This window comes from Lampetra planeri, chromosome 11 (assembly GCF_965212315.1).
Source record: "Lampetra planeri chromosome 11, kcLamPlan1.2.h2, whole genome shotgun sequence".
Taxonomy (NCBI): Eukaryota; Metazoa; Chordata; class Hyperoartia; order Petromyzontiformes; family Petromyzontidae; genus Lampetra; species Lampetra planeri.
In genome coordinates this window covers 5,690,246-5,710,012 of record NC_136117.1, presented here as the reverse complement: position 1 = coordinate 5,710,012, position 19,767 = coordinate 5,690,246, and the positions used below count along the sequence as shown (strand labels likewise).

The following is a 19,767-nucleotide window of genomic DNA, read 5'->3' as shown; positions in this document are numbered from 1 at the left end:
CGATAGAATGTACATTCATGGCTTAGGGCAGTAGAACAGACAACAAGTGCCATCCTATTGCGCATTTGAGCAGGGGGACGTTTCGACTCTTTACTTTCAGTACGTATTAGTTTGATATTCACGACAGAGCTGACTCAGAAGTTTGGGGGAATATATACCAGAGAGATATGCAAAGAGAGTGGACAGAGAAAGAAACAAAGGAAGAGCTGTCGAGAAAGATGGAGAGAGAGACACACACGCAAAAACAGAGAGATGCATAGAGACACATAAAATTGGCAGACCCAGAGAAAGACATGAAGACACACAGAGATACATGGTGAGTCAAACACAGAGAGACACGGTGAGACAAACACAGAGAGACACGGTGAGACAAACACAGAGAGACACGGTGAGACAAACACAGAGAGACACGGAGACAGACAAACACAGAGAGACACGGAGAGAGACAAACACAGAGAGACACGGTGAGACAAACACAGAGAGACACGGTGAGAGACAAACACAGAGAGACACGGAGAGAAACAAACACAGAGAGACACGGAGAGAGACAAACACAGAGAGACACGGTGAGACAAACACAGCGAGACATGGTGAGAGACAAACACAGAGAGACACGGTGAGACAAACACAGAGAGACACGGAGAGAGACAAACACAGAGAGACACGGTGAGACAAACACAGAGAGACATGGTGAGAGACAAACACAGAGAGACACGGTGAGAGACAAACACAGAGAGACACGGTGAGAGACAAACACAGAGAGACACGGAGAGAGACAAACACAGAGAGACACGGAGAGAGACAAACACAGAGAGACACGGTGAGACAAACACAGAGAGACACGGAGAGAGACAAACACAGAGAGACATGGTGAGACAAACACAGAGAGACACGGAGAGAGACAAACACAGAGAGACACGGAGAGAGACAAACACAGAGAGACACGGTGAGACAAACACAGAGAGACATGGTGAGAGACAAACACAGAGAGACACGGTGAGAGACAAACACAGAGAGACACGGAGAGAGACAAACACAGAGAGACACGGAGAGAGACAAACACAGAGAGACACGGAGAGAGACAAACACAGAGAGACACGGAGAGAGACAAACACAGAGAGACACGGAGAGAGACAAACACAGAGAGACACGGAGAGAGACAAACACAGAGAGACACGGTGAGAGACAAACACAGAGAGACACGGAGAGAGACAAACACAGAGAGACACGGAGAGAGACAAACACAGAGAGACACGGAGAGAAACAAACACAGAGAGACACGGAGAGAGACAAACACAGAGAGACACGGAGAGAGACAAACACAGAGAGCCTCGCGGGCCACTGAAGATGTGGGATCCGGCGTGTGTGCACATCGTGCACACATGTAAAGCATGGAAACTATTACAGATGTAAGATTTCCACTGCTAGTTCAGAGCCACACAATGAAGGTAAGTGCCATCCAAGTGCTCACTTAAGCATTGAAACACTTTGACTTTTGGCTTTAACTAATGTGGTCATTGCAAAAGGTTTTTTCGGATCACCCAATATCCGCTGCACACAATAGCGATGCGTTCAGATTAAATGTGCCGTGAAAATGAACGCTGGAAGATTTTCCTTCCGGTGGCTCTCCATGGCCACAGCTTTTATCCCAATCGCCGCAATTTTCACGCCATCAAAGAGCCACACATTTTGCATGGCTGTGTGAAAAATGGATTGTGGAAGCTGCTTGCAAGGAATATAACATCCACACACCCACAAACATAGGCGCCTGACACAGTTTTGCCACTGGTTATTCTTCTATGCAACGGGACACTGAGATGGGTGGTATCCTAACAACATTATTTATTATCACAACAATTATTGCATTAAGATTTATGTTTTGTATTGTTACGTTCAATTTAAAATGCTATAACTTATTATGGATTTTGGGTATGAAATATGCATCACTTGATGATATATCACACATGCAGTTCTGTCAACATTAAATTTAATTACACCTTTGATCATGAAATACATGTCATACCTTCACAATATCAAAGAGTAAGGGCCAGATGTGAAATAATTATTCCTGAAAATCCATACATGAATGGTGATCTTGTCTATTCTAGGAACCCGAGTATTGCAGAGGTGTGATCCACACCTGCCCCACGTACAAAGGTTAAAGCCCCCCCCCCCCCCTTGCTCAAACGAGCAATGAGAAGCTGCTCATCTCCATTGGCAGCTGTCAGCTGTTGGTAGAAATTCCACAATCTTATGGCAGCGGCTCTTGGCAAGCTATCGACGGCCACTGCGTCGCGCGCTTTCAGATGCGCTTCTGCGGCCGTCTGGAACACTCTCCCTTCCGATATTAGGAAGCCATTGGAGCTATGCACTTTGAAATGTAGATTGAAGTCTCATTTCCTAAGAGCTGCTTTTTGCGTTTAGTTTGTTGTCCTCCGATTAGCACGGTTGGCTACGTACGGTGCGAAAGAAGTTCAACGTACATAAATGCATTCAATCACGTATAGGACAACTAATATTGACTTTCCCTCAAAGCACCACAGCACTCGTTGTTTAAACGAAATGGGATTTGAACTCGGAAACATTTGAGCGTAAGTCGTGTGCGCTGATCACAGTACCACGCAGATGATCGCAGTCAGACTGGAAATTGATCTGCATGCAACTTCCCACCCCCCCATCTCTCCTCCCTCGCCTCGATGGGTTTCTGTGCCTACTTAAGCCCTTTTGCTACGGGTGTTGACGTTTCAGACGACGACTGTGACCTCCTTGCTGCAGTCGAAAGATGTAGTCTGTTTAAGAAAACATTGACATGACCGGACATGTTAACACGAGGTAATGAGCTAATTGTGCCGAGCGAGGTTGGCAATGACTCTGTTTACTCTGGGGGAGTTGCCGAGTTGCTCCCTGAACCAGTGGCCCTAACAAAGCATATTGAGGACTGCTGACCTCAAAGAGTTATTCCTCACGAGTAAGAAGATCAACTTCCTGATCACCTCGGTCACATGCAAGTGTGTTTTTGTTTGTTTGTTACGACCTGAAAGGACAATGTTGCGATGTGGCAATTTGCGTTGATGGACAGCCTTTACGAATCCTTCATCCCACACGTGTGAGTTCAGAACCACATATTTGTCCAAGGAGGGCCAGCCGGCTGAATATATATTTTATTTTTCGTACATTTAATCTTGTCGGAATATTGAAGCACATTGCTGCCTTTCTTTGCATACGTGGTAAAAGTCCGGATTGAACCGTGTGATTTGTATGGGGGCCGTACATAAATTACGTCACGCACCTAGGGGTGGGGGGGGGGGGTCAGACATTTGTGACGATGTGTGACGAAGGGGGGGGGGGGGGTTGAGAAATGTGACGTCACATCAAAATGCGCAACTTTAAATAAATATAGACAACACGTTCTACTTAATTACATAGACTTTTAGATAAATGTTTTCTCCTACATTATCAGAGTGCAGCGCCACATTAAATACGCACTACAATGACAATAGTTTAAAGCGATTTGAAGCATGTTTTATTTTGAGGGGGGGGGGGCAGAGCTTTGTGACGTCATATTTGAGGGGGGGGGGTCTGACTTTTTGTAACGCCGTGTGACGAGGGCGGGGGGCACAAAAATCATCCAAAATCGCGTGACGTCATTTATGGGCGGCCCCATGGGTAAGTGCTCTCAGCAAGCACCTATTGAAGGGGAGGCATGAGTCAGCACCACGCCCGCCACCTTTGTCTCTTCAGCGCAGAGTTCCGAGATCACATGAATTACTCGTTACGTGATGATTCCATTGTGCAGTATGCGAAATGCCGACTGCAGTTGATTGGGTTTCATATAACATTTACGAATCGGAAATGACCGATTTCTCACACGCATTACTTAATTCCTGTATCGATATGTGATCAATGAATTGATTATTCGTTGTGCCGACTAGTTACTCAATTTAGGCTGAGTCATCCTAGAGGAAATCCTTGCCAGATATTAACTACTTCGCCTGGTATACAGGAGGTCGTGGGTTTGATCCTGATCCTGACGCCCGTATATTTGAAGTTTGCATGTTCTCCCCATAGTCGCATGGGTTTTTCTCCCGGCCTTCCGGTTTTCCTCTTCACATTTAAAAACATGCGTATAGAGTATTTGGCTGCTATACATTTTCACGTGGTAAGCCACTTCATTGGGCTATCATTTGTGGCCAGGTCGCTTCTGAAAAGAGCTATGTAGGTCAGTGGGGCTTATCTGGTAAAATGAAGAAAAATAGCAGTAGTCGTAGATACTACTGATACAAAAAATAAAAGCTAAAGATACAGTCCTGCAAACTCTTGCTAAAGCCACCGCTGTCGGAAGGGCCATCTAAACTCGAAGGAGATATGGAGCCCCTACTCGTCAACGCTGGTCGGCCTGACATCTTGGAAGAGGTGGAATTACCCACAATTCACCCCACAACGCACGACTTGCCGATCGTCGACTAAATGTGGCGTACCCATTTATACTGCTGGGTAGACCGAGGCTGTGGATCGAACTGGCAACCTCTGTAGTAAAGGGGGTTTTTTTTGGGGGGGGGGGGGGTTGGGTTATGTCGCCTCAAAATGAACGTGTCGTTAAACCCGCCACCACCCGACAAAGCCGATTAGTAAGGTTTGTCACGTGAACAAAACATGCCAATTCGTTACTTGTTAAAACTGGTAAACGATGCATTGCAAGTCCAGTGTACCAACCAACTAATCCACGACAGCATCTCCACCACCTATAAAAGCAATGTTTGTATTTATCAACTAAATGGCAATTGGTGATTTTTTTTTATATATATAATGGTGGTACCCAGAGGTATAAAAAAAATTCAAGCTTGCAGCTGGTATTGCAACATCGTGGAGCGAATCCTGGTCACAAAGATTATAACGTGCACGAACCAACATGAGACACAAACACAATGACAAACACGAATACACACCCGTATACACACACACACCCACCCATGCGCACGCAAAATGAAATAGCGCTGTATATGCATAGAAGTGATAATTACTCATTACCTCTGGGACATCAATTACAGGCGGCTGCTGTGGAGCTGTCAGCTGTGCTCGTCTGTAGGTGCTGTGTCTGCCAGCCTGATTAAACACTAATGCCCCCCAGTAGCAGCTGTGCAATGCAGCGTTTGCCAGCGATGTCTTGGATGTGTGTGTGTGTGCAAGCGAGTGGGTGAGTGCGTGTGGGTGTACAAGCGAGTGGATACGGTGCCTGTGCCATCATTAAAACCCCTCAAACGCAAAGCCCAGTTTGCGGTGGGCGAGGCATAGCCCTGTGCCTTAGAAGGAATACATTCTTAATTTGCTGCCTAATGTCATTTGCAGGCTAAATTTTAATTGCATGTGTGTATTGCACATCGCTCACGCGTGCACACACGCCCACGGTGAGGTCCCCGAATGGCCATATGTGTTATATATGTGACCAAGTACTGTCAGCGAGAACCTGCTGAGGCCAGCATGGCACACGAGGAGACGGTACCACTGGCAGCATGTCTGACTCTCTTTTTCAACCCACGTGCCGGTGTTCATACATTGCACCAGATACTCAAATGAAGTGCTGAGACAACCTGGTGGAGATCCAGGACAATCCCCAAGACCACTTTGCCTCTGATGTTATCCTCGGTTTAGAATTTAACCTCGGTAATTGGGTTTGTAGTAGAATGTACGAACCACTGCACCAACACTCCCCTTACACTAACTATAGCTACGACAATTTAACCAAACATAGCCATACGAACTGTTGGGGCAAGTGCTGTCAGCGAGCTCCTATGAAAACCGGCACGGCACACGAAGGGGGTTGATGTGAACAGCGCCACGCCCTCTTGTCGCATTTGTCTCCCCAGTGCCGATATGTACACACTGCGACATGGCTGAGTTGAATCACCCTTGCGCGTGTAAGTGCTTTACTCCCGATGCAGTCACACAATGTACCGATGTTGTAATTGGTGCTGTCAACTGCTCTGAAAAATGCATGTCAATACGCAGGAGGGTGCATTTGACGAGGAATCACTCTGTTGTGTACAGCCTTTTGCACCACATTTCTTGGATACATGCATCAGATCTGCCCAAATTTAAGGCAGGGCTCATGTCCATTTGTGATCCTGAACCATTGGAGAAAATGTCACAATCCTATTCGAGGGGGCAGCCATTCCATTGGACAACCAATATTGAATTCCCAAACAATGATACTCATTTTATCGACCGCAGAGTTAATGGTGGGCTCATCAGTCCTGCAATGGGATTTGAACTCAAACACTTTCCGTTGCAAGTGAAGTAATGTGCAGTGCTCTAAACACAGTGTCACCTATAAGGTCAGTAGTCAACGAGTAGCTGTTTACAACGGAAAGATGTACTGAGTCTCAAGATTCGTTTTCACGAGGGCATTGCTTGGGAAGTTTGTAAAATGCCATTCGTCAATTGTATTTTATGACGTAAAAAATTGGAGTTTCTAATGATTAAACAAGCTTATGGGGATATAATGCGTATAACCGATTTTCTTTGTTATCTCTTTCAAGAATATAATCACCCTGTAATTGTGTGGCACACGCTCCCTCTTGCTATGATCCACCAACTCAACCTACAAGTTGCTGGGTGGCTATCGCATGTTTTTTGCAAAACCACGACCGAACACGTGCCCACGAGGTTGTACCAAGTGATGTGGAAATCTGCAGATATCATCACCGTTTTGCTGTATTGGTTGGGTTTGAGTTTGCTGCGTAAAAGGCAATTGTATGCACATGTGTTATTGTTTGCATTAGCATCTGGTAGACAGATGGACTTCCAGGCACACATTGACAAAGACAAAAACAAAGATCCCCGTATACCCATAACAGCCTTTTGGGGCCAGTGCTGTTCGTGAGCACCTATGAAGGCCGGCACGGCACACGAGGGTGGCCAGCACCACTCCCGGACGCCTTTGTCTGACTAGTGGCAATGTTCATACACCGTACCAGGTACTCATTTGAGGCTGAGTCGACCTAGGAAAGGCCCAGGACCATTTAAAATAATCTTCACAGCCGTGATCCGGAATCGAACTAGGTTCGTAGTGTGGCGTGCTAACCGCTGCACTACAACTCCCCACGTAGACACACACATGCACACACATGCACATGGCTAGATGCCCCCCAGCACTGCACTGATTATGAGATGCCCCCTTCTTTGTTGTGTTCTCCCCGTGGTCATGTGGATTTTTCTCGGGGATACTCCAGTTTTCCCCTCCACAGTTCGAAACACTGGTTTAGAGTATTTGGCTGCTATAAATGTCCACGTCACAACCCACTTAATTAGGCTATCATTTGTGGCCAGGTTGCTTCTGAAAAAGAGCTAAATAACTCAGTGGGCCTTATCTGAAAAAATAAAAATAGTTTATAGCTTACAGACTTCCTACAAACATTCTAATCATTGAACGATTCACCCCACCGGCGACCCAACATGTTGTCATGATTCGTAGTGATGACTTAATTCAATATTTTTTTCTGCCGTATTTTGACCACTTAGGTTGTATTTTTTATTATTATAACTTATTTTTTATGATGGTTTGTGCAGTTTAGTTCGCTCCAATAGCCTAATTGTAGCGTTAGCATAACATCTGTATACACCTTTATATAAATTGTAAGTAATCTCTTCTTATGCTCACACTTGAATGCATGTATTGTAAGCATAACAATCAGTTATAATCTACAAATGTATTGTTACATGCCCAGTTTATGCCACATGTATTTACATATGCTCAATGAATAATAAATAAGCGCAATCAATAAAAGATTATAACCAGGTGAGACCCCATTGAGTCCAAGTCTCTTTCAAAATATCGTGCAGTTTAAATCAAACATAGCGTAAAGGCATAGCACACATTACACTATAACAGCATATTAGTACTGTACATGAGGTTCAATTAAAGGTATTAACGAATCAAAGTCGAGTTAGGATCTTGTTTTAATAGCCCAAAAATACTTGAACATTCAAACATATTTCAAATACACGTTCAAACGAAATATATATATTTTTTTACATTTTTACATTTTTCATCATAGAAATGGCGTAGTCTAAAACTGTCAGCGGTCTCCTCGCTCCAGCATGGGACACGGGACATGAAGGCTCCATATTCCTTCGGGGGGTGGGGGTGGGGGACATAGAGAGGGGCCATTCTTTAAATAGGATGCCCATCACAAAGTCGAACTTGTTCTATTGACTCAGGACGAATGACGGCTGAGTTAATCCTCATGCTGGATTTCAACTTGCATCATTTCCCTTTTTGCGAACTGGGTGTTTGCATTACGCGCCACTCCCCAGCCTGTGCATGCACGAGGCACCGTCAATTTAATAAACACAAATATAACCAATATACAAAAAAAACCGAGGGTGGGAATCCCAAATTTAACACCTCAAACAGTGCTATCACACATATTCTCGAGGATACACCTAACAGAGTGCAATATTGCTATTCCTATTAATGTACGCGGTTTTATTTTTGGATACGTACAACAAAGACAGAAATCCCCCGTATAGCCTTAACAGACTGTAGGGGCGAGTGCTGTTAGCGAGCACATATAAAGGACGGTACGGCACACAAGTGAATGGGTGGCCAGTACCACGCTCGGCCGCCTTTGTCTCCCCAGTGGTGATGTTTACACACCGCATCGGGTACTCATTTGAGGCTGAGTCGACCTAGGGGAGGTCCAGGACCCGTTCAGATAATCGTCACTGGTGTTAACCGTGAGCGGTAATCGAACCGGGGTCGCCGGGTTCGTAGCGCAGCGTAGCGCTAACTGCTACGCCACCGCTCCCCACCACCACCACACACACGCACACACACACGTATATACACACCCGCACACACACATGCGTACACACACACGCGTGCACACACACACGTACACACACGCGCGTACACACACACACACGTACACACGCGCGTACACACACACACGTATATACACACACGCGCACACACACGCGTACACACACACGTACACACACACGCGTACACACACACACGTACACACACACGCGCGCGCACACCTACACACACACGTACACACACGCGCGCACACACACGCACACCTACACACACGCGCACACACACGTACACACACGCGCGCACACACACATACACACACACACGCGTACACACACACGCGTACACACACGCAAGTGCGCGCACTGGGGGCGGACTCTCAACAAACGATTTGGGTCTATTGCGGGCGTTATCGCCGCCGCCAGGTTGGGGCGCAAGCAACGCTATGCTGTCCTCTGTCGACCCGCAAGCTGCCTGGTTGCCATGGCGGCGTCTCGAGCACACTCTGGCTTTTTAATTTTTATCTCTCGGAGGCAAAAAAACTCCCTTGAGCCCCGAGGAGGAGGAGGGCTGGAGGTGGTGGTGGTGCTGGCAGCGAGAGCCTCCTGGCCCCAGAAAAGCCAGGAACAAAAAAGACACGCGCGCCGGTCTGTTTGTTCACGCCGATTGCGTCGCTTTAATCCAGGGGTAGGGAACCTTTTTCTGCGAAGGGCCATTTGGATATGTATATCATCATTCGCGGGCCATACAAAAATATCAACTTAAAAAATAGCCTGTTATATTTGGTCAAACATTTAATTAACGCACCCCTAATGTGATGGCTGGAATTGCTTCTCTTTGGCGAGGCGTGTGATGTTAGCTGGGTATTGATGATGTTGCTACTCGCAACTGCTTTTCCAGGTTTGCTCCAAGATTTATTGAATTTCGAGTCCTGCCTGCGGTTGCTTTGGCAGAGCCACACCAAATGATTTCGCGGGCCTCATTCGGCCCGCGGGCCGGACGTTCCCCACCGCACGCAGTGCAGTGCAGTGTGCGATTTTAATTTGGAGCACAGATAATAGAAAAAAGAGTCGCATTCAGAAACAACACTGCACAATGACGGGAAAAAAATGTATCGGAGGCCAGCGTTTCAGTCAATGACCCTGATTCAGAGCAGAGATGAGAGCAACGTAGTAAAATATCGAAATGTAATGTAATACAACACAGAGGGTCGGTCAACACACAATTAACGCATAGCCTGGTTGATTACGTATTTCAAAGATTGCTAAGTTAGAATTTAAGTGTGAACAATCTAAAGAGAGGACACAGGCAGAGAAAACAAGTCGCCAGAGAGAGAGAAAAAAGATAAGCTTAAAACTTCCCCGTAGAAGTGGTTCAATCTTAATTTTAGAACTTTCGTGACTGCAGGAATTATTATTTGTTTCTTTCGGTTAAGTCACGTCTAAAGATAAAATAATAAATTAAATTAAATAATAGAATACGACGTTTCGATTGCAACACAAGCAATCATCATCAGGTATAATGAAATAGCGACATAAAATCTAACCAGAAAACTATAGACAGACATATTAGCAGACAGATATCACCAAGATACATAGCGAGAGCAACACAGGTAACAGAGAGGGGTGATCGTCTCTGTGTGGTGGCCTTAAATAGACAGAGGGGGGGGCGGAGGCAGAGAGAGGGAGGAGGGTTAGAGAAAAAATTAGCATATCAATGAGTGGTCAACAGACGTGGTGCTGCGAATGCGATGGCACGGCAAGCAAGCCTGAAAATCAGGAGAAGGACACACTAAAATTACATAAAATAATAATTTAATTTATTATTTTATCTTTAGACGTGACTTAACCGAAAGAAACAAATAATAATTCCTGCAGTCACGAAAGTTCTAAAATTAAGATTGAACCACTTCTACGGGGAAGTTTTAAGCTTATCTTTTTTCTCTCTCTCTGGCGACTTGTTTTCTCTGCCTGTGTCCTCTCTTTAGATTGTTCACACTTAAATTCTAACTTAGCAATCTTTGAAATACGTAATCAACCAGGCTATGCGTTAATTGTGTGTTGACCGACCCTCTGTGTTGTATTACATTACATTTCGATATTTTACTAGGTTATTTAATTTTAGTGTGTCCTTCTCCTGATTTTCAGGCTTGCTTGCCGTGCCATCGCATTCGCAGCACCACGTCTGTTGACCACTCATTGATATGCTAATTTTTTCTCTAACCCTCCTCCCTCTCTCTGCCTCCGCCCCCCCCTCTGTCTATTTAAGGCCACCACACAGAGACGATCACCCCTCTCTGTTACCTGTGTTGCTCTCGCTATGTATCTTGGTGATATCTGTCTGCTAATATGTCTGTCTATAGTTTTCTGGTTAGATTTTATGTCGCTATTTCATTATACCTGATGATGATTGCTTGTGTTGCAATCGAAACGTCGTATTCTATTATTTAATTTAATTTATTATTTTATCTTTAGACGTGACTTAACCGAAAGAAACAAATAATAATTCCTGCAGTCACGAAAGTTCTAAAATTAAGAATGAGAGCAACGGCCTATTAATTGGAGATCGGGCTTGGCAGTGTCGTGTCTGAGTATAAGACCTCATGGCTGATGCGGGGGTGGGGTGAAACATTGAGAGATAGGGTAGGAACTGTGCAAAAAAATGCATAATCTGGTAGAAAGGAGGAGGACATGGCAATGTGTGATGGCATCAAAGGCGTTGGCTGTAATGACCTCTTCTTCAATTCAAAAAGCAGCAATTGAGACATTCACAGCACACTGCCAAATGCACGCACGCTCACACACATCTGTTTGTTGTTCCTCATGTTGTCTCCGTCCCCTTCGTATAGTTAAAGGACACAGCCATCCTTAACCCGCTATGAATGTTCAGCCTTTCATGGACTCAGCAACGTAGCTCAATTTCTGCATTTTCGTATTGTACACTCGTATATGTACACGCAGACCAACGTGCGGCGAGAACAACTCATCAATTCTGCCGTCGCATTATGCATGCGGTGGCGTGAAATTGCGGCCGTGCGTTTGTCACGTCCTTTTGATGATAGTTGCTTACTTTATTTTGATCTAAACGCAGGCTAAATGCCTTGTGCAAATGTGAGGGGATCTGTGCTTTAAGGTGGAGTGAGTAGTAGAAGCAAGGCCGACAGATTGCGCGTCTTCAAACGAGTCAGCCAAAATAAAAACCACCCTAACATAATATTCTTGGTTCTTTCGGTAAAGTCACGCAGATAGAGAATAAAAATGAAATTAAAAATAAATAGAAAATAAAGGCAAAACACCCACGACGTTTCGACCGTATATCCATAACAGACTGTTGGGGCAAGTGCTGTTCGTGAGCACCTATGAAGGCCCGCGCGGCACACGAGGGTGGCCAGCACCACTCCCGGCCGCCTTTGTCTCCCTAGTGGCAATGTTTATACACCGCACCAGGTACTCATTTGAGGCTGAGTCGACCTAGGAGAGGCCCAGGACCATTTAAAATAATCGTCACCGGCCGAGACCACAAGCGGTCTTCATCAGGCGGAGAGAAAAGAGGGGTGTTAACATAAATGGAGACGTTTGTAATGATCTCTGACAACACTGTCTTTATAGCCATCTTTGGAAATTAACTGCGTGAAGTGGTGGACGAACGTCACAAATACTGCTATGGATGTTGAGGCTGAAGATGTATTTTGGCAAAAATAAGCATCATGTACAATAATTGTGCTTTTTTATCAAAAGAAAGCAATTGTTTGGAGGGACGCACCTGGAAAACACGTCAGGAATATGTGTACTAAGGGCAAACGCGAGGCAAAGAGTGCTTTTTTTTGCAAAACCTCATGGGATAACGAAAATCAACATACCAGCATGCCAAAGTTTTCAATAAGTACATACGACCTTGAGAATAGGTTTCCCCCTTTTTTCTGGCAACAAAACAGGTGTTAAGATGTTAAAACACCAAACTGAAACCTTTTACGAAGGAATCATGTCTGCATTAACCACAATACTTGTGGTCAGAATGCAAATAAAAAACATACTCTGATCATATATGCATTGTCTTTGAAACTTATTGGTCCACACCAGAGACAGCTGTATGCCTCTGTACGCATTTTGGCGTCCTCTGGACTAACGCCGTTTGAGACTAGGCTCAAAAGAAAGCTGTCTCTGGTGTGGACCAATCCGTTTTAAAGACAATGGCATTCTGAGCACAAGTATTGTGGTTAATGCAGACATGATTCCTTGTAAAAGGTTTCAGTTTGGTGCTTTAACATCTTAACACAGCTGTTTTGTTGCCAGAAAAAAGGGGAAAACCTATTCTCATATTTTGGTACTGACAAAGGAGGTCCCATGATGAACCATGCGACCTTCTCTGATACGTGGATCAGAAAACCTAGACAACTGAAAAATGGACGCGTGGAATTACACTAGGGAAGAGAAATAATAATGCATAGGTTGGGGGAGGGAAAATACGAATTATATATGATATGTTTTATATATAGATCAGTGGGGTCGTGCAGAATGCATCGTGGCTTGAAGAGATGATGGCCGATGGACACGGCTGGTGATAGAATTGCAGCCAAAGGGGAAGAAACACATCCAGAAGGACGATCACCATGGCGATGTAGTGATAGAGATCAACAAAGTGGATTGTGACATTGCAAAAAAAAACCTGAGCGTTGACATTGGTTTGGGGAGGCCATAATCCAACAATGGGTGAAGCGTGATTTTTGATAACGACAATGGAACGAGTTGGCAGACATATAACTAAACATGCAGTCGTATCACGTTGCTTAGCAACGCTGCCTTGAAGCGAACCGATCGAGTCTGTTCATAGGGAGGCTTGAATGTGCATATATTCACTTCTTTAATGTGAGGCACATTATATATGTATTAAGTGTATTGATGGAATAAGCACATAAATAGTATGGGCGAACACAAACATCCCAGTGCAGGCATCTACTGAAAACGTCTTGAGGCTCTTTGTTAGTATTTCTACATTTAAACCAGAGCTAACTATACATTGACTGTGCCCTGTGCATGTACCAGTCTGAACGCACGTTTTTGAAGGTTCATTGCATCCACAAAATCATTAGGATTGCTCGCGTTTGGTGTTATGTGAAAGTCTCAGGCAGCCAAACTAAGGCACTTTCAGCCATTTTAGGGATTGTCGTTAATGTCTGAGGTTCCAAAATGCATTTTCAGTGGAGGAACGGCTCCAGGTTACCAGATTTCCTGCACCTCCGATGAGCACGATTAGTTACGTACGGTGCGAATGAAGTTCCACATACATACGTTTTATTTCGGAATATTCAATGAGGCAACGGTGCATCCCTGTCATGTCTTGCTCTCGCCGCTGCTGGTGAAAGGGCCCTACTCGAGGGAGCTCTGAAGAAGACCGGGTATTTTATGGCTTGCAATTCCACACTGGCCGATTTCTTGGAAGACATGCGAGTACCCACACTTTACCCCACCACACGCGACTTACTGATCAACTGATTGTGGTGATTATTTTTACGCCATGAAGAAGGGCAATTGCCCGAAATGTCACCTCATGTCTTTTTCTTTTAAAGTAGTGTTATTGACAAATGCTTTAAATTATTTTGTTCATTGTGGGGTGTCCATTTATAACTGCTGGTTGGGGCACAAATGGAGGGACATTTGATATTGTCCATTGTTTCAACTACCATGCCAGGAGATACAACCAGCAACCACTGTATTGCAAGCCCAGTGTGGCAACTGTTACACAATGACCGCATGGCCATATGCATTTGATATAATAAATACAATCATTATTCATAGACATTGATTGATTTAGTTTTTAAACCAGGTGAGCGCCCGTTGCGAGTTGCGACTGCTTGTATAATGAAAAATGTGGCAAATTGCCACAAAAGCAAAAGTGCACGTTTGGTCAAAATAGCACATGTATCATTTATTTATGATTAACTAAAATCAATGTATGTTAGATTTATGGCAGGAAATATGGAGTAATTTATCAAAGCAACGGCATAGTTTCACAAATAAGCAGATGATGTGCCTCTTTCACACCTACAGTATATCCCCCAGTACATCACAAATAACATAGAGCGTGGTTTTATGCTTTTCGTTAGCTTTATTTTCATAATTCATTGCCACACTGCATTTGCTTCTCTCATTCACCAGCATGTGGTGTTCGACTAAACATTTCTCCACGTTCAAACGAATTTTGTGCACTGCTCTTCACTGTCATAGAGACCAGTTTAAAAATTGTATAACCGCTCTTGACTTTCTTCAAAGTGGCACTTAATTGTACAACCGCAGATAAATGATGGGTTCAACTGACACCGACTGGGATTTGAACTCGCAATCTCCTGACTCTGTAGTAAAGGTCAAGTTATACAAGAGCATTGTTTGGATAGTGCTCATCACCACTAGTAGCCGTGAGTCATGCGTGGGAATTCCACGATTCCTGGAGGTGGCTGGGTGACTCAAGGTGCCATATCTCGCCGTGGTGGAGAGATGTTAACTACCTCACCTGGTGTACAGGAGGTCGTGGATTCATGAGTTTGATCCCAACCCTGACACCTATACATTTGGAGTTTGTATGTTCTCTCCGTGGTTGCATCAATTTTTCTCCAGGTCCTCCGGTTTTTTTTCTCTTTCATTTAGAAACATGGGTTTATAGTATTTGGCTGCAATACATTTCCACATGATAAGCCACTTCATTGAGCTATCATTTGTGGCCAGGTCGCTTCTGAATAATACCTATATAGCTCAGTGGGCCTTAACTGGTAAAATAAAAAAAGTTACTGAATAGTTAGTTCAATAGTCAAGGTGTAAGAAATGAGCTTGCATTGATTATGCATTTGTACCTGGGTCCAAATTTGGGCAGCTACCCATCGTTAAATCGGCTTTTCAAGTGTAGCAATCGGATGGTCTCAAATGTTGTCACCGATACAATAAACAGGGAAATAAATAGTTTATTGGTAAATTGGGATTCTCAGCTCATTTTCTAAAAATTTAGATTAAAAAAACATGTCGGTTTAACTTCATGCGATTCACATCTCTACAGCGGGGCGTGTGAGAAGTGCACCCCTGGTGTGGATGCGGAGTAATTTCAAGGTATCTGAGAAGTACAGCCAAACTCCGTTCATACGTGATCCCGTTTATTCATGATTTTTTTTAAATCTAGGATCAACAAAACCCAGTCCTCTCTTATACATATCCAGGGAGAATGGCCACCCAACTATATCCATGGGCCAGACCACGGTTAAATAGAGTTATTCCACAAATTCCTTCCAATTATCTGGGGTTATCTGTGGTCAAGCCCTCCGGATAATCGAGTGAATCCCCGTTTGGGATATTTGGAACCGGGGTACTTGTCCTCCCATATACCCCAGATAAATGGAGTTTGACTGTTGCTCTGTGGTATCTACGTCGTTGTTCACTGACACAGGTTTATGAATTGCTCTGTGAGAGTTCTGAATGGACATTTTACTTCGTAGCAAGATTCCAATAGCACAGTTGCAATACAATTTGTAGACGCAAAAGAATGTCCACAATCCTATGATGGGAGCTAGCTTATTTGTTGAAACATCACTGAAGGCTTCTCATGAAGTGGTACTATTTTTTTGACTGACCTCTGTTGTATACTTGCCACGTAATATATAAAATGCATTCAGAATTTCTTAGCAATATGAAAATCTTATTTTAAATGTAAAAACACTCAATACTGTGACCTTGAAATAATATATATAACAGGCTACGTTTCGGGCAATTGCCCTTCTTTAAAACTATTATATATATACATTATATACAGTACATTTCATATGAAGACGAGGGTGTACAGTTTGGTTCTTTTAACCACGCGTCTGCACCGCTGCCAGCGAAGCAGCATCACCAAATAACTATTTTTTTTGTTTAAAGCGGCTGCCGCTCGCGGGGCGCTGGGCTGTCTGTCGCTCGTCAAGCCGGGGGGGGGGGGAGATTGTGCAAAGCTTGCTCGGGGCAGGGCCGTGTGAGGCGTGCAGGTGCGCGTAAGACACAACGTGCAGACGTGAGTGCGTCACCAGGATGAATGGGTTGCACGTGATGTGAATGCCTGGAGTGAAAATAATTTAAATTAGTTCGGTGTTATTTATGGTCGCAAATATAGCATGATAAACACACACACACAATACAAAGACAAAAGATTCCCCGTATAGCCTTAGCAGACTTTTTGGGGCAAGTGCTGTTAGTGAGCACCTCTGAAGGCCGGCACGGCACACGAAAGGGGTGGGTGGGTGGCCAGCACCACCTTTGTCTCCCGAGTGGTGATGTTTACACATTGCACAAGGTACTCGTTTTAGGTTGAGTTGACCTAGGGGAGGCCCAGGACCCTGAGAGGAAACCGTACTCGAGTCGCCGGGTTTGGACCACGGCGTGCTGACTGCTGCACTTCCACTCCAAATAAACACACACACACACGTGTATTCACACACACACACGTGTATTCACACACACACACGTGTATTCACACACACACACACGTGTATTCACACACACACACATGTGTATTCACACACACACACGTGTATTCACACACACACACACGTGTATTCACACACACACACGTGTATTCACACACACGTGTATTCACACACACACACGTGTATTCACACACACACACGTGTATTCACACACACACGTGTATTCACACACACACACGTGTATTCACACACACGTGTATTCACATACACACATGTGTTCACATACACACACACGTGTATTCACACACACACCACAACAACAAGCCACAATTTTCATCTGACTGGTGGTTATGTCAATGCGGTGGTTGCGCCAGGCTGGGTGCACTTTTGTGCCAAGGCACACTTTATTGAAGTCAGAATGTTTCGGTTCACAAATTAATATTGACTTTGTACTCATCTCCAAATGGTGGCCTCCTGCCAGTGGCGGAAACTCCACATTGCTAAACACAACGTCACCCTGATGAACGTGCTTGTTACATATTATTTACGACATTAATGAAACAAAATATTTACGAATTGATTAATAATTTATCCACTTTCAGGCTGAAACAATAATCAATTATCATTCATTCTCATTCCACTTCATGGTAAATACATGTCCACACTCACCACTTTTCACGAGAATAGCTTTATTCTGACATCAGTTTTATTTTATTATAACAGAAAATGGTTTGTCAAATGTATAATCTCAAATAAATATTTTACTTACTTTTAAAATTGTATTCCAATCAAGAGCAGGACAAATATAAAAATGTCCTGCTATGTTTTATATGAATGCAGTCAGCATGTAGCACACGATTATAATGAGACATTTTGTATGTGTAAGCGGCATAATTTATCTTATTCCTAGTTGAGAATCTTGTCATTTTCACGATTGCTTCCAGTCTCACACAGCTGAAATCTACCTCCCTGCATGCGCCTGTCCTTCAATGACATCTCTTTTATTTCGGAAATTGTTCACCCGATTTTGTACATTTCTTCCTTGCTGCCGTACCCTCAAACATCGTGCCCAAGTTAATTTCTTCTGAATAGACCAACAGATCAGGTAGCAGGTGTGTGTGTACATTTCTCCTCCCCAACTTTTGTTTGCGGATGCTGCATTCACGACCGAGAGTGTTTTGTGATTTATGAAGAGTTGATCCCTTGCCTGCGGTTAAGTGCGATGCACCAATCAGCCCGCTGCGGCCACTTCACGGTGCCTGTTTGTGACAAATGTCGTGCGGTTTTGGCAGCTCGTTGAAAGGGACAGGCCAGAACCTGACTAACGGCGCGCGAATCAATGCACACCACCACCCCCGCACCCATGCACACGCGCAGAGGCTGCAGCAACAGGAAAAACTAGACCCCTGCTGGGTAGCAAAGAAGCCCTGCAGGTGTTCTTTCGAATGCTACATTTTCTAAAATCTGTATATATATATTTTTTTGGGGTGTGACTTTGAATGCAGGCAGAACACTTCACAAGGTGCACGGCGTTTGTGTCAGAATGCCTGCTCTGATCTGAGGCTCCGCTTCGCTTTTCCGTGGACAAATTGCGGCAATGGTGAGGACATTTTTGCATCCATTACAATCGTTTCGTTGTTTGTTTGTGACTTAAGTATGTGAAATAATAAATAAAGTGCTACATATTTTACGGTGCTCAATCCGCACCTCCGATTAGCACGGTTGGCTATGTAAGGTGCGAAAGAGGTTCAACATACATACGTACTATACATAGTAAAATGATCTGTGTATGTGTGTATGAATCGGTGCCATACTGGTTAGCATACTGATCTGTGATCCCACTTATCTGAGTGTGCTTTTCTGACCAAAAACACCTCCAGTAGATTTGATATCTAAATCTGTTCTGCACCTCCCTAAGGCCAAGCCTTAATAATTATGTATATGTTGTGTAATGTGTGAACTTCAGTACTGGGAAGACATAGGTGGTCAGACAATGTGCTGTGAAATCACCCGCTTGTGAACATACTGGCCTCAATAATAATGTTTTATTATTGATGACCCTGCACTCACTTATTCACTCCACTCACTCTCTCTCTCTCTCGCTATCATTCAGTCACTCTCTTTCTTATGTATGTTTTGAAATTATTTCACACCGTACGTAGCAAACCATGCTTATCGGAGGTGCAGAGGAAGGACAACCAACTAAACACCAACAGCAGTTCTAAAGAAATTAGTTTTCAATCTAGATTTTAAAGTACATAGCTCCATTGGCTTCCTAATATCTGAAGGAAGAGCGTTCCAGACGGCCACAAAAGCACATCTGACAGCGCGCGATGCATTGACCGTCTTTGTTCGATGATCCGCTAAAAGCCAGAGTTCGCATGACGGTTTGTGCTTAGTGTTCTTTTATTGCTACGATCGCATGATGGTACCCATGAACTTCATGTCGTGATACCGCCACCTAAATAAAGAACTTTTCTCTACTAGACTGGTCCACCTCCTCTTATCC

At 44.2% G+C, this 19,767-nt stretch overlaps 1 protein-coding gene across 1 annotated transcript in view; it reads left to right on the top strand.

Moving 5' to 3' along the window:
- The window catches only part of LOC144721228 (neuronal cell adhesion molecule-like), a 267,471-nt gene that overhangs the window by 48,999 nt on the left and 198,705 nt on the right, over positions 1–19,767 (top strand). The window contains exon 2 of the mRNA XM_078598675.1: positions 18,764–18,858. The gene's annotated coding sequence lies outside the window, so the exon portion shown is untranslated. The remainder of the gene's footprint in view (positions 1–18,763; positions 18,859–19,767) is intronic.